The following is a 14,616-nucleotide window of genomic DNA, read 5'->3' as shown; positions in this document are numbered from 1 at the left end:
AGGCTTGTGTTCCCTTGTCTTCTCGTGGGTGTCGATGAGATAAGCGGAAACCAGACGCGGGGGAACAATCGCGGCACGGAGGAACCGCGCGATTTCTACGGAAGGCCGCTGATGACCGAGTGACTCAAGCTTTATACCTGCGCGAAATTTGCCGCTGATACTATGGATTTTCCCCAAATATCATAAGCCTATTGTAACCGCTTTTAAGGGGCCAATTCTCGTGTAAAGCAGGAAAACCGATTTAAACGTTTCTTTCCTAGAAAACTGTAGAAGTTTATTATTTTCCCGGTATAAACATGCATCCAAAAATTAGAAAAAGGTTGCCTCAGATTGCATACAATTGTTATTACTCTCTCCGGCTATTACTATTACTGGTGTGCAGTGTAAAAGTTTTTCGAAGTTTTATAGTCTGTGCTGGGCTCGTACAAAAAATCTGACAAAAATTAAGGAAATTAGGCAAGTTTCACGCTTCCAAAATTGACTTGTTTCGATTGAAGCATTGGGCTTATATTGAACACATTTGGAGGCTCGGAGGGTTTGGTGTAAATGGGAATATGTGTCCTTAGGAGGGGTAAACTGGCCGTAGGCCATACGAAATTTTCGATTGGAATATATTCATGCTGTTTTGATCTCCACAATAGGAAACTCCAGCACGGGCCCAGTACCTGCTGCGGTCCCAAATTTAACCGAATCTGCGGATCCGCACCTTTCGTTCTAAATAAATGCACATCGTGGAGGAAAGGGTGCATCGATCAGGGATCCGATGATTCCCTGGGCAATCCACCGGCCGTCTTCGGTTACACGATCTCTTTTTACGTATCCCGCAACATACACGCAGAGAAAGAGAGAGAGAGAGAGAAAGAGAGAGTGAGAGGAGAGAGTAAAGAATGAATCGTGCACCGGCGAAAAATAATCTACCTGCGCCGGTCTCCGGGCGAGTGCGCTTTTTAAACGCTCCGTTACAGAGAGGCCCAGCTATCTGTCTCACACAGGACGGTAACCCTTTTCCCTTTTCGCTCGGCCGACGTCGAAAAAAGAAGCGAGACGGAAAAGAAGCATAGGTAGAGGAAGACCTGCATCGTCGGCCGGTTATTCCGGTAGCTACCCGCCGGTTCCGGTATGCTTGTATCATGCCCGGTTCCCCTCTTCGTCCCCGAGACTACGCGAAAAATGCTCCTAAATTATATCAAATAGTACGGGAGATCCACTCGCCTTTTTTGATCCAGGGACGTTGTTGCCAGAGAAGGGAACCCACGGGAACCGCACCTCGCCCTTCCTGTATTTCGGGTATTCGCAGGTTGCTCGAAAAATGCCACTTTTTACGGACGCTTACCCCCGGCGTGACAGGTTCGACGATGTTTCGTTACGTTCCTCTGGCCTGCTAAACGTGACTATATCAAATTATTTTATGGAAGGAACACGAACATGTTTATTCAGATTTTTGGCAATTTTTGTCACAATCAAATTTCGCAGCGTCTGTCTCAATGATCGTAAATTGTACAATTTAGAACCCGCCATTTTGACTAGTAGATATTAGTGTCAGTCATACCTTCGAGAAATACATTTGGAAATTAGCTTGATTCGAATTTTGGATTTTACTTTGACTCGTTTCTCCGAGAAATATATTTTGAAACTCGTTCTGTTTCTGCAACAACGCTTTGTCTGACCCCTTTGGGAACTGTATTTGGAAACTCGTTTGATTTTGAGACAGGATTTCGAATTTTATTCCTACTCGTTCCCTCGAAGGCTGTATTCGGAAGCTCCTCGGACTATAGAACAGCGTTCGGATTTTTATTTTAGCTCATTTCCTTCGGAGATGCACGCGTACCTAAGAACTCGTTTAATTCTTCGAGAGTATTTTTCACATTATTTTTACGTCCTTTCTCCGAAACTGTGCATCGAAACTGGTTCCATTCTTCGATAGTGTATACAGTTCTCATTCGTGAACTATGTGCCTGCAAACTCGTTTGATTCTTCGACGGTATTTTTGATTTTATTTGCGCTCGTTCCTTCGGGAACTGTGCATGGAAACTCGTTTGATCCTCCGATAGCATTTTTGATTTTATTTTTTCCCTTTTCTCGGGGAACTTGTACTTGGAAACGGTCCCGAGGGTTGCGAGTAAGGGTCGAATGCTACCGGGTGGACATTCTCGAACGAATTTATTAGCTGGGAATAGTAGAATGTGTTTCTGTAACTGTCCGGATCGTCTCGGACATTCTCAGACATGTCCGTAATTACGATTCATTCTGATAACGAACTGTTTTATTTACACTGTTATTGCGTTCGTTCGTGGTACATGATTCTTTCCAGTTGAAATGTACATTACATGAGACTAGATAATGGATTTTAAAGGTAATCATTTGATTACCAACCCGGTATCGTGTCCAATAGACAAATATCAATTTTCTTTCAGAATACTTCGGCAGCCTTGGAGAATATGTCCCAATGAAATATAGTAAACTTTTTTAATAAAAAACTTTTTGTTGTATGTAAATCAATTTGAAAACGTCAAAAATGACGCTCGAATCCGATTGGGAAATCGACGAACGTGCAGCTTGTGGATCGAGGATAGCATACCAGCGCTGATTTTACCAAAATTCGAGGCTAGACCGTAAATTACAGGGCGAGTTGAAAGGCAACGAAAGGTGTGACCCGTCGGCTACCCTAGAATCTGTTTCGTACGGGCGACGACGACGTTGGATCCGAAATTTTTAACTAGTCCTCATATACATACGTATCGTACCGGTTGCGATTACGGCCGGCCGAATAAATCTGTATAATTATTGCGTCGTGTGTGTAGTAACGGGTGTGTAGAGGCCCTCCCCACCTCATGGGGCCCAAGGTGGCCCCATCGGAAGGAAGCTGGTTTATTTTTTTGTTGTGCCGCCTCGAAGAGCGAGGGGCGCCCCATAGCCTCACCTTTGAAACACCTGGCTATTACCACTGGATGTTTTATATATATATATATACGTGCCACCATATGCGACTGGCCCCACCGAGACTAGCGGACCCATTTTCGGGGCCTTGTGGATCCCTAGGGCATGTGCACGGTACGCCAAATAAGGGAGGGAGAAGGGAACCCTGTTTTCTCTTCTTCTCTCGTGCCATCAAACTGGTCTTCACGGGGCTCGGCTAGAATTTTCCACGGATCAATGGCGGAACCCGTCACTTTGTCCACGCAGGATTCGAACAAGATGGTACTTGACTCCCGAAAAGCACTGGCGAAAATGCCACCGCGCGAATCTACCTTGCGGCCTCGATAAATCAAGTCCCACGGGAGCATGTTATCCACGAGCGAACTTATTCAGCCCGGAGGCTCGGAAAATTATGGGACTTTCTGGGCAAGTACACCAGATTCGTTGATAACATATTTTTAGTTTTGTCTTGTTGCAATTTTAGCGCGCGAAATCAACCCCTCGACGAAACCAGTGTCTTCTTCTCTGTCAGCCAGAGGAATTTGTTGGTAACACTTATTTTTTGGTTTTGTCTTATTGTAATTGTTCAAATTTCCTGAATACAAGGGTGAAAGAAGTCGTGTAGAAGCATAGCTGAATTTTCACCCGGTGTATGAGCATTGAAGAGAAGTATGAATAAAACTAAATAGCATAGAACACTTTTTTGTTCTTGTACTTCATAAAATCAGACATCGATACATAAATTAAATTATTTAGATGATCGAACGAACGACGGAATAAGTTTGCATTACGTAAATTCAAACACTAGCTCTCATCTCACGTGATTCAGTGCCCCTTTATCTTAATCTAAACTGTCCATCAGTAGTTTAACAAGCGCATCAATATTGACACTTTCCATTGCGGAGCGAATGCCCGATGACAGTATAGCCGGCAGATCCTCGGGATGACTCAGTGAACGATGAATTGCACGGGATGACCTTTGTCGTCCAGTTTGTTCGCGATAAGCCTGACTATTTGCCATTTCGGTTGCCAATATCCTGCTCCGTGCACAAGCTGGTTAAAACATTATAATAATCTCCAGGATCACCAAGAATTATGTCCCCTTGTATAACGACCCTCTTCAAAGGAGCATTTTGCAGTGCCTAAAAATTTATTGGGACCTCTGGAATCGTCTGAAATTTTTTACATTGTAAGAATGTCCGTAAATCACGAATATTATCTTTAACAAAAATATACAGTAGTTGTTTACCAATTTTTGCTGTGTTCCAGAAATGGTGACACGTTGCAGAGAATTATCATCAAATATTCAGAAAACATTGAAACACAATTCGTTGAGTTAAGATGCAAAGCAACGGTGAATGTATTTTTTTGTTAACTATTTCTGAGTACCATATTACCCTATTTGCACAAGCCTACCTCAAATATTATTTCTAATAAAATTGTCAACGGGGTTAAAATGGTTCCAGAATTTTCCCTGGCCAGCCCCACAACTCTCTCCTCCCCTCCCGCGCCAGAAAGTCCCCGGAAACTGAATGAATGAGAATGGGCGAGTGTTTTGCAGGATGCTGCTGGGTTAGTCACCAGTCATTTACCTCGAAAACGGAGGGAGGGGCAAGCTCTTTTGGCAAGCGACTCAAGCAGTGGGAAATTGGCACGGCAACAATGGCCAAACACCTGCATTTCTGGCCCTGCCTCAAGGCTCTCTCTTTCTCCAGCTCTCTCGGCTAATTAGGAACGATCATGCAGGTACTGCTCGGTGTGAATGGGGCGTTTAGTCATTCACTGATTCACGGGGCTAAATGGGTGACATCAGCAAGCGCAGATTCTTGAAAGAAAAGCCTCGCCGTGACAATAACCCGCGTCGAGTAATTGATACAATAGCCTTGGGCAGCGTCTGGACACGGAAAAACACACCTTCTTCTTTCTCCGTGTACGCATCGAATAGTGATTCACCGCTTTTATTAATATTTATGTTCCTGTATCTGATCTCTGGACTGAACAAGTCATTTCTTCATCATTTCTTTCATTCGTAACGCGATGCCTATGACGAAACGAACAAATGGGAGTGAGGTGATGTATGTAACCCAATTAGACTGCTGATCTTTATGACTTTATGCTGTGTGAAAATTATAAACTACAAAAAGAAGATAGTATATTCATTCAAAGGTAATGATGTCTTTATTTTGGGTACAAGACATTTTCTGGTGGCAAAACAAATTTTCATATAACATGGAAGCTTGCATAAATTTCTACAATTGAAATTCTGTATTAAAAAAGAATATACTTGGGTTAATTTGCCTTTCAATAGCAGATATATTTATTGGGACCCTCAAAATCTATAAAGAATAATTATTTAACCATTTTACAACCGTGAATACTTAACTCAATTGTTATACGTCTCATAATTCACAAAATTACGAATCACTGATTTTTAATATACCTTTTGCAAGTATGTACCGTGTTCACTTTTGCAAGCAATTTTTGTAAACATTTTCCGAACAGTTCAGAGTTACGTTCTTCGTTCATTTTTGCAAGCAATTTTTGTAGACATTTTCTGAACACATTAAAAATTTTCCGAATAGTTTAGAGGTACGTTCTTCGTTCATTTTTGCAAGCAATTTTTTCAGACATTTTCTAAGCGCATTAAACATTTTTTGAAAAACTTATGAAACGGTGAGGAATGTTTCCAAGCTAAATATTCTCACGTCGAGGATGTTAACGATGTTTGTCTTTCTTTGAAGGTTCGCGTCACCCTTATCGGACGAGGAAGATACGTATTTCGAATTTAGCCTAGGTGGACTATTCACTGTTGCACCTCGTATCGCGATCATAGCGCAGATATTTCCCGATGAGTAACACGTATTGACCATCGTTGGAAAGGTCGACTTGTTTGCCGGTCCTGCTCGAAAATGTGCCGACAAGTCACCAGGCTGTCTTATCGCTGCGTTACGGATTTGTTATTCCGTCTATCGCTTATCTGCATACCGTAACGCCTGGTGCATTCTCTGATGCGTCATTGCACGGCTCTCTGTGTGTGTGTGTACAGGGAGGACATTTTCGAATTTTCCACCGATCAGTCTGTTTGGCGCGGGCTTGTCACAGTCTTCGTACTCAGGAGAAAAACGTCTGTTTGAATGGCCGTGACGTCAAAAATGTTTTCGAGGTCGTTAGCAAAAGCATGACTGAAATATTTACCGGTTTAGTCAGACTTGAAAAATGTTTCATAACAATTGAAAGACACTTTGAAATCTCATCGTTGTAAATACGTAAATATTATTTCTCACGGGTTGTACGTCATATTTTTGCACTAAATAGAATAACGGTTTCGAAGGTGATACAATATTTTTGTTAAATCTCAGCCTATCTACACAGTATTAATCCAAAGAAAATAAAACGACGAACACGACAAACAACGAGGTTGTTTGGAATTTCCAAGAGACAGTTGTTTTGAGAAACAAGGATTATTGGCACTCGGAGAGCCTCGCGTCGCATAATTGATTCCGAGTGCAGCGCAACGAACACGCATGACACGCGTTCATCCAACAGATGACTCCTCCGGCGTACATTCTTGCTGTTCGATCCTGCAGCGTCTCACTTCCAGCATGCCTCTGTCGGTTTTTGTTTTGCCGGGCTTGTTTACAAGGTTATTAACAACCGAGATAATCAGGTTGCAAACAAAGTACCTGAGCGACCCGCCGGCAAAGCCTCTCTTCGGATCCTACGGGATCCCGCAGCCCCATTGTCCTCCATTGCGTACCTGGCCCCGTGAATCCTTTTGTCCTGCGAGCCTTCTTCCAACTGTTTCGAGAGCTGCGTCGTTTATTTTTTCACTCGGCGTCTCCGTTCGTTTTTGAGCTTCGTCGGGCGTCTTGGAGACAATTTTTCAAACCCCCGAACAATCAAAAAAAGAGAAAAAAACAGAAACGACTTTAGCCTCAAATGTCAAACTGTTTCGGGGCGCATTAATTTTTATCGTAGGGAGAATTTAACCGTAACTGACACAAATAAAATCTATAAATTTACTAACAACTATATCTCAAGAAAAATAAATATCCTTTCTTCGGGAGACCCCAAGAGATCCAGAGATTCCCCAGGACCAACTATCCAAATCTACATGGACACCACGGTCGTCGGAGATCATTCTGTCCGCAGCTCCTTTCATCAACTCCCGAAAGCGGCCCGGTAACAATTCCCCAAGTATGGAAACTGAACGGCGAAGCCACCGCCATTGAAGTACCAGGAAGGTTCACCCCCCAGTTCACAATTACCGGGTCTACGTGATCGCCATTGGACACCACGGAGTCACCTTACAACTTCAGAACATTGTCTTGAAAGAAACTGCTCGAGAATGGCAGGTCCACGAAGAATGAATCGTTTCATTGAAGGCTGACCATTGCAGCGTCCCCGTGACCAATGGACTTCTTCGCGGGGATCCTGTGGAAGGTCCTTAAGGTGTCTTTAGTGCGTGGGTCTGATCTTTGCGAGCCTCCTTGCCATTCATCCTGGAAACGGATACCCTGGCACAGGTGCAGATTTCTCTTCAGACCTGGTTAACAACAGTGAATCCACACGGCGTTACTGAAAAGTACACCGTGAACCAGATGAATATCGGTGCGTTTTTGCTGCCTTCAATATAACAATTGAAATTGCTCTAAATGAATCAGTTCCAACAGCACACCTTTTGTTATTTTACTGCAAGTTATAACTAGACTGCGGATTTCATGCATTTATGACAAAAGTGGGTAACCACAATTTAAAGCAGTGGACACATTAAAAAGATTTAAGGATATCAGCGTATGGGTTTCAGCTTAATAAAGGAATTCAAAGAAGAAAGAAATTTTTATTTTGCTCCTGTGTCTTGCAATCGATGCAAACATTTTTTATTTTGCATACAGATCCGCAGTTTACTTACAACATAGCTGGCATTTTCTCCCTGCATTCAGGGTACCATTTTTCCAGACAAACTGAATCCGAAAGTTTTCAATGCTACGTTCTTCCCCCTCCCCCGGCCATTGTATTCGCCTAATGAATCCCCAGTCCACACGAGTAACTTCAAGACAAAATCCACTTACGCCAGCTTCGAACGGACACACGAGTGTCCTCGATCCCTCATTGTCAGCGTCTCTCAGCCGTTCCGGAATATGGATCGCGTGCGATCAACGGATTTCCTAGACAGGATCTGGAGAGCCACTGGAAGACGTCGGGATATTCCGTTGATCGTGAATGGGGAACAGCGTGGCCGGAGTTTTTCCTCTTATTTTCTTTCCTCTTTCGATCACGGTGAATAGCCGTCGTGGCACGCAAGGCCCCTCCATTGTGCCGAAATCTCAAAGAATCACTGGCTCTCCTTAAGTCCTCGGTCAGGGACGCGAAGCCCAGTAGTTGTTCTTTGTGTAACCGGGAGCTGGAGACCTGCTGCAGCAATTTTTCCCCTGAAAGTACCGTCTACCCGCATCCACGTCACCGAGACGCACTGAAACCATATCATTCCGTCCGATTAGTATCAAAGTTCGTTTTTCTCTAGGGAACTTCCATTTAATCGAAAACTGATCTTTAAAATGGTAAATTGTATCGTAGAACTTACAATTAGCGTAACATAGTGATTCTACAACATTTTAGACACGGGGGCCAGGATCGATCGCGCAACTATTATTATCTAGAATGGAGGACGAGCAGGAGAACATGATATGAAAATAAATACTGCGATCTTTCAAATCAGCTCGAAAGAAGGGTTATACAATTTGTTTGCAAAGAGTTACAGAACGTCAAAGATTAGGAATCCTTCTGGTTTCGTTTAGTGTTCATTTAATTGAAATGAAAGACTGGGAAAATCGTAATTTTTCGAGGATCGAGAAAAGGGAAGAAAAGAAGAATGGAGCATATTTTCCATCCTCGAGGACCTCCCATCCAAGGGTATCGATTTTCCGGCGTGCCCCTAAGCATCAGAACCTGCAACGACGCGTTTCAAGACGCGTTCACCTGCGGCCCGGCGAGGAAAAATCGCTTGAAAAGATCGGGGCAGGGTGCGAATCCCTAAACGCGAATGTAGCAGCGCGGCCAACATCTGTCCTGGATCGAGGACAGCTGATCCTGCCCGGGCGCGTGGCAACTCTCCGATTTCCAGAAACGGACGCGCATGGGGGTCCTGAACGATCTTCCGACCGGACGTTTCATTGCGTTTAGTCTATTATTAGCGCCTCAAATAAAACGTATCGCCGTCCGTATGCCGCGGTCCGCCGTCTCTATCCTTCCCGAACAGCTTCTGGACTCTTCTCAAATATTTGGAAATTTCTTTTTTTTTTCTATCCTAGCCTTTTCCTTTTCCATTAGCTGCTCTTAACCCGGGGCGCAAAGTGAGACTCTCAATATTGTTAGAGGATGCTGTCGGGAAATTAACGGTAGCTCGAGCTGTGTCTGTCGTATGCCTCTTCGAGATCCTCTTCTCGATCCTCCGAGAACATGAATCAATAGAATGAATCGCTTCTTCGAGAATACTTTAATTCTTTTTCTTTTTTGTTGGATAAACAAAGCAAAAGTATACAATTTTATGTAGATTTTATTTTTAAGTTAATTTTTACTTCGATCGTCACTTTGTTCGTTGCAATAACTTTTATCTGTGGACCTTGTGCGCGTATCTTTTTTTTTTGTGAGTGTTAGGATGCAAAAGGATGGTGCAGGGCACTTCAGCTCCCCGAAGAGCTAATGTTCCGAGATGAATTCGATAGGTCCAGGTTAACGGAGGTTGTAAACGTCGAGCAGCAGCTTGGAAAACAGTCGACCTCGTTAATCCGTATCGATAAGGACGCCGCAGATCGTTTTTCCAGGAACACAGCATATGGCCAGTTCGCTGGCCGATTTTCCTTTTGGCAGGAGGACGCGTGCTCATCGGGGGTCCGTTTTAGGGGCGGGCAGGTGACGAAGTGGACCAGATGACCACAGCTCTGTCAAATTTCAACCTCGTGGAGCCGCCCTTCGCGTTGATTATCTCCGACGAAAAATCGTTTGCTTCCTTTTAAAAATATTACAGACACCTCCTCTCCTATCTCCGATAATTCGTTAAAAATTTCCTCAACCTGGTATAGACAATTATCTGTGGCTTAAACAATAGTTCTGGTCCACCGAGTATTGTGTCCCAACCTTTTGTATACTTAAAAACATTTTCCGAAATTTTATACTGCAGAAGAAACTATTTATATCACTCTAGTTGTACCTAAAAGCACATTACGTAACTGTTACCTTCAATGATTTACTAAACATTTTTTGAACATATGGTACATTAATGTAAGGTTTCAAAAATATTTCCGGTACACTGTCGGAGTCTCTCGTACCCCCAAAATTCAATTTCAAATACCCTACTCGTTCTTAAGATTAAATTAATGTTTCTATCTCAGATACTTCTAAGGTATTTATCTTGTAAAAATTTCAAGGACCTACGTTTTGCTGCAGAAATAACGTATACGCTCTTCCAGAACCTAATCGTGTCAATGTTTAAGCACAGCACAATTTTAGAGCCTTAGAGAAAGAAATTTATCTCAAGGGGCTCTTCATATAAACACAAATATACTCTCCAGAGCTGAAGTATTTTATAATAATACTTGAGCAAACAAGATTTCTATAGCTTCGGTGTTTCCTCGATCGGCTGTTTCGAGTGTTATCGAATGGAGTCACGCAAACACCGAAATCCCACGAAGTGGCCACTGGACCGTGCCACGTCAGTCGTCAATTAAGACACGTCCGATCCCGAGGCTTCTCTCTGTTCCTGTCCCAAACACTTTAGCGTGGACCACTCTTTCAGCCAGCACGTTTACCGAATCGCCCGACCCTATAATGACATCACAGGACACGTCCTAGGGTGCGAGAGCGTGCGAACGCGATATGATCTCTTCAGGACCACCGGACAAGGAGTCCTTATCTGATCGGCTATTAGGGTGAGACGTGGACCATGGCCGATGCATCACACGGGGAGAAACTTGACTTTTATATTTTTCTGCTCGGCGCTCTTGTTTTCCTTCGAACGGACGCGACACGTTGATCATTATTGTGTACCAGGTCCGTCGATGAAGTAGCTCTTGTCCTTTTGACAGGACCTCACGCAGGCCGGGCTTTATCTGATCCCTTGGGAGCCGCGTCCCGTAATTGTTGTGACATGCTGTGGCTGAAATCTGCCGCGAGGATTAATTGGAATTTTTTGTGGATTCTGTCGCATTTTCTCTTCGTATTACTCACTCAAATAACTATTGTATGCCCAAGGAAATGCTCTTTCGTTGGATAATTCCAAGCTGCACTTTGTGCACTGTCAATTAAACAGTGGAATTGTGTTCTACTAATTTCATTCTTGACATAAATTGATAGTACGATAAAGCACAATTCCCCTAAAAAAATTCCAAAAGACCGCCTTATTAATTTTTATCGTGTTGAGCGCAGCACCCGAATAAACAGGTCCATACTATGTAACGGTCTAATAGGAAAAATTCGTACAGGACCTGCTTCGTGCCATACTTGAAACAAGCATACCTTCACTTTCGATCGGAAAAAGATGGAGTATTTCCCGATAGCAGAAAAATCGCTTCGAACACAATGGAGCCAGCCCCCTCTCCCCGCAGAGAAATCAAAAATCGGCTGGCCTAGAACACGCGAAACCACGCAACGATTTTTCAAGGATCGGCGCGGCGGCCAGGTAGACCGCCCCGATTATGATCGAATCACCGGGTGTGTTGGTCCGGGAGCAAGGCGCCTTCGTTGGCGCAGGTCCGGAGAGCCGTTCCGAGGGGCTTGCTTAATTAAATTAATTTCAATTGGGCTCTCGTATCGAGGCCCGATACACTTTCACCGCGTTGCGACAGTGCCGCCGCCCTGGATCGGCTATCTCAATCTGATACCGGTACGCGTTTGCTTGATAACAATATCTGGATGGCCGCGGGCGATCGTGGGTGCACCGGTGTGTGCGTACACGTGCGTCGACATAAAAGCCCCCGGACCTGTATTACATCGTTCGGTTCGTTCGTTCGTTGCGAGAGAGACCCGGTCCCGGGCTCTGTTGCTGGAGCCGTTGCTGTAACGCGTCGCGCTTCGAAATTTCAACGATTTATCGACACGAACTGGAACGCCAGCGACCGATCACCCTCGCCGATATCGTAACTCGGATCGTTTCTTTATTCGAGCGGCAATGCAATCGCCCCGGCCGTTTCCACCGACGCACGCTTTGTCCTTACGCATTTCGCGCGTTTTCTTATCCTGGAAACATTGCCATTTTATCACCGAGACAATGCAAGACAAGTAGTTGTCTAAAAATTGTTGTGCTGCACGAGCATACTTTGAACTCTCTACACGAATTTTTTCGTTGATTTTTATCATATAGTTTCATCTGTGGAAAATGCACCGTGATGCGATGTCTTGGGGGTAATAATAAGTTGTCGTTGAACAATTCATTCGGAAGAAAAATTTCAGAGAGATTCTAGTCGGCGAGTGTCAAAAGTAGCCATGTAAGATAAGATTTCATCGGTTCAGAATTCTGAAGTCGGAAACTAGCAAGAAGCCAGCACATTTTATCCGGATAACTTCCACTCGGCTCGAATCTTCTAATTTATTTAAAGAAACTCGGCACACGACTGTCGAACCGCAAATGCCCTAACAGTTTTAGAAAAACCATAGCATATTTTCCTAGCAAACAATCCCGACAATGGCCGAACTACTTTCTGCCTTTGTAGAGCCGCTTCTTGACAGGCCACGAGCTTCGTCGGCGTGAACAGGGCTCGCCCACCCTCTTCCGTTCTTATTTCTGAAACTTATCCCCCCGCCCCTCTCCCAGCACCACGAAGAACCAGCGAACAAAATCGTTCCGGGACGTGCTCGTCCAGTCGGCGATCGTCTTAGACTCGCGACGATGTGAGAAAATTCGGTAGCCTGCCCCTTTCAGGCCGATCCACGAGGATGATTCCTACCCTTTTCTTTTTTCCTCTTTCTTTCCGAGCATTAACCGGGATTCCTAGCTGGCGTCTCGGCGTTCCTGAATCGGGAACGAGTCCGGTTACCTTCTCCACCTCCTCCTACACCTCCTACGCCGCTGAATTCTGCGGTCGATCCTCACGATCCTGTATATTCTCCATCGTCTTCCTCCTCCTTCTCCGTCGCCTTCCTTCTTATTTCCTTTCTTCGAACGGCGTGCGTGTGTGTGTGTGCGTGCGTGCGCGCGCTTCGTCTTCACGAGGGCCCGGGCTCATTGTACCATTGACGAGATGCATGTACGCCTTGTCGACGCTGATTATGAACGCACCCGTAAGCTTCGACGACCGCGTGCACACACGAGGCGCTGGACACGGCTAATGCATTTTTTCCGGCCAGGGAAAAAACGGTCCGCTGCAGCCCTTTTACCCGGTCCACGTCGCGACCATCACAAAGATAAGATTTTTAACTACTGTTCCCGGTGGTGACGCGCCCACTTCGCTTGGAATCCGATTCTTCGGTCACGCGTGCCGTTTGGTGATTGTTGGCAAATTGAAATATATCAATTACTGGAAATAGAAGGCAAAATGTACTTCTTCCCCAAAGAATTTTAATTTGCTCAAAATAAGGTAGCGAGAGTCTCAACTCCTTCTATCTGTGTCAATTATTGGAAATAGAAGGTAAAATGTACTTCTTCCCCAAAGAATTTTAATTTGCTCAAAATAAGGTAGCGAGAGTCTCAACTCCTTCTATCTGTGTCAATTATTGGAAATAGAAGGTAAATTGTATTTCTTTCCCAAAGAATTTTAATTTGCTCAAAATGAGGTAGCAAGAGTCTCAACTCCTTCTATCTGTGTCAATTATTGGAAATAGAAGGTAAATTGTATTTCTTCCCCAGAGAATTTTAATTTGCTCAAAATAAGGTAACAATAGCCCCAACTCCTTCTATCTGTGTCAATTACTGGAAATAGAAGGTAAAATGTACTTCTTCCCCAGAGAATTTTACTTTGCTCAAAATAAGGTAGCAATAGCCCCAACTTCCTCTATCTGTGTCAATTACTGGAAATAGAAGGTAAAATGTACTTCTTCCCCAGAGAATTTTAATTTGCTCAAAATAAGGTAGCGAGAGTCTCTACTCCTTCTATCTGTGTCAATTACTGCAAATAGAAGGTAAAATGTACTTCTTCCCCAGAGAATTTTAATTTGCTGAAAATAAGGTAACAATAGCCCCAACTTCTTCTATCTGTGTCAATAACTGGAAGTAGAAGGTAAAATGTATTTCTTCCCCAAAGAATTTTAATTTTCTCAAAATAAGATAGCGAGAGTCTCAACTCCTTCTATCTGTGTCAATTATTGGAAATAGAAGGTAAATTGTATTTCTTCCACAAAGAATTTTAATTTGCTCAAAATGAGGTAGCAAGAGTCTCAACTCCTTCTATCTGTGTCAATTACTGGAAATAGAAGGTAAAATGTATTTCTCCCCCAAAGAATTTTAATTTGCTCAAAATGAGGTAGCAAGAGTCTCAACTCCTTCTATCTGTGTCAATTACTGGAAATAGAAGGTAAAATGTATTTCTTCCCCAAAGAATTTTAATTTGCTCAAAATGAGGTAGCAAGAGTCTCAACTCCTTCTATCTGTGTCAATTATTGGAAATAGAAGGTAAATTGTATTTCTTCCCCAGAGAATTTTAATTTGCTCAAAATAAGGTAACAATAGCCCCAACTCCTTCTATCTGTGTCAATTACTGGAAATAGAAG

Source organism: Halictus rubicundus, chromosome 1 (assembly GCF_050948215.1).
Source record: "Halictus rubicundus isolate RS-2024b chromosome 1, iyHalRubi1_principal, whole genome shotgun sequence".
In the NCBI taxonomy this organism is placed as follows: Eukaryota; Metazoa; Arthropoda; class Insecta; order Hymenoptera; family Halictidae; genus Halictus; species Halictus rubicundus.
Note: the sequence above shows the minus strand (reverse complement) of the source record.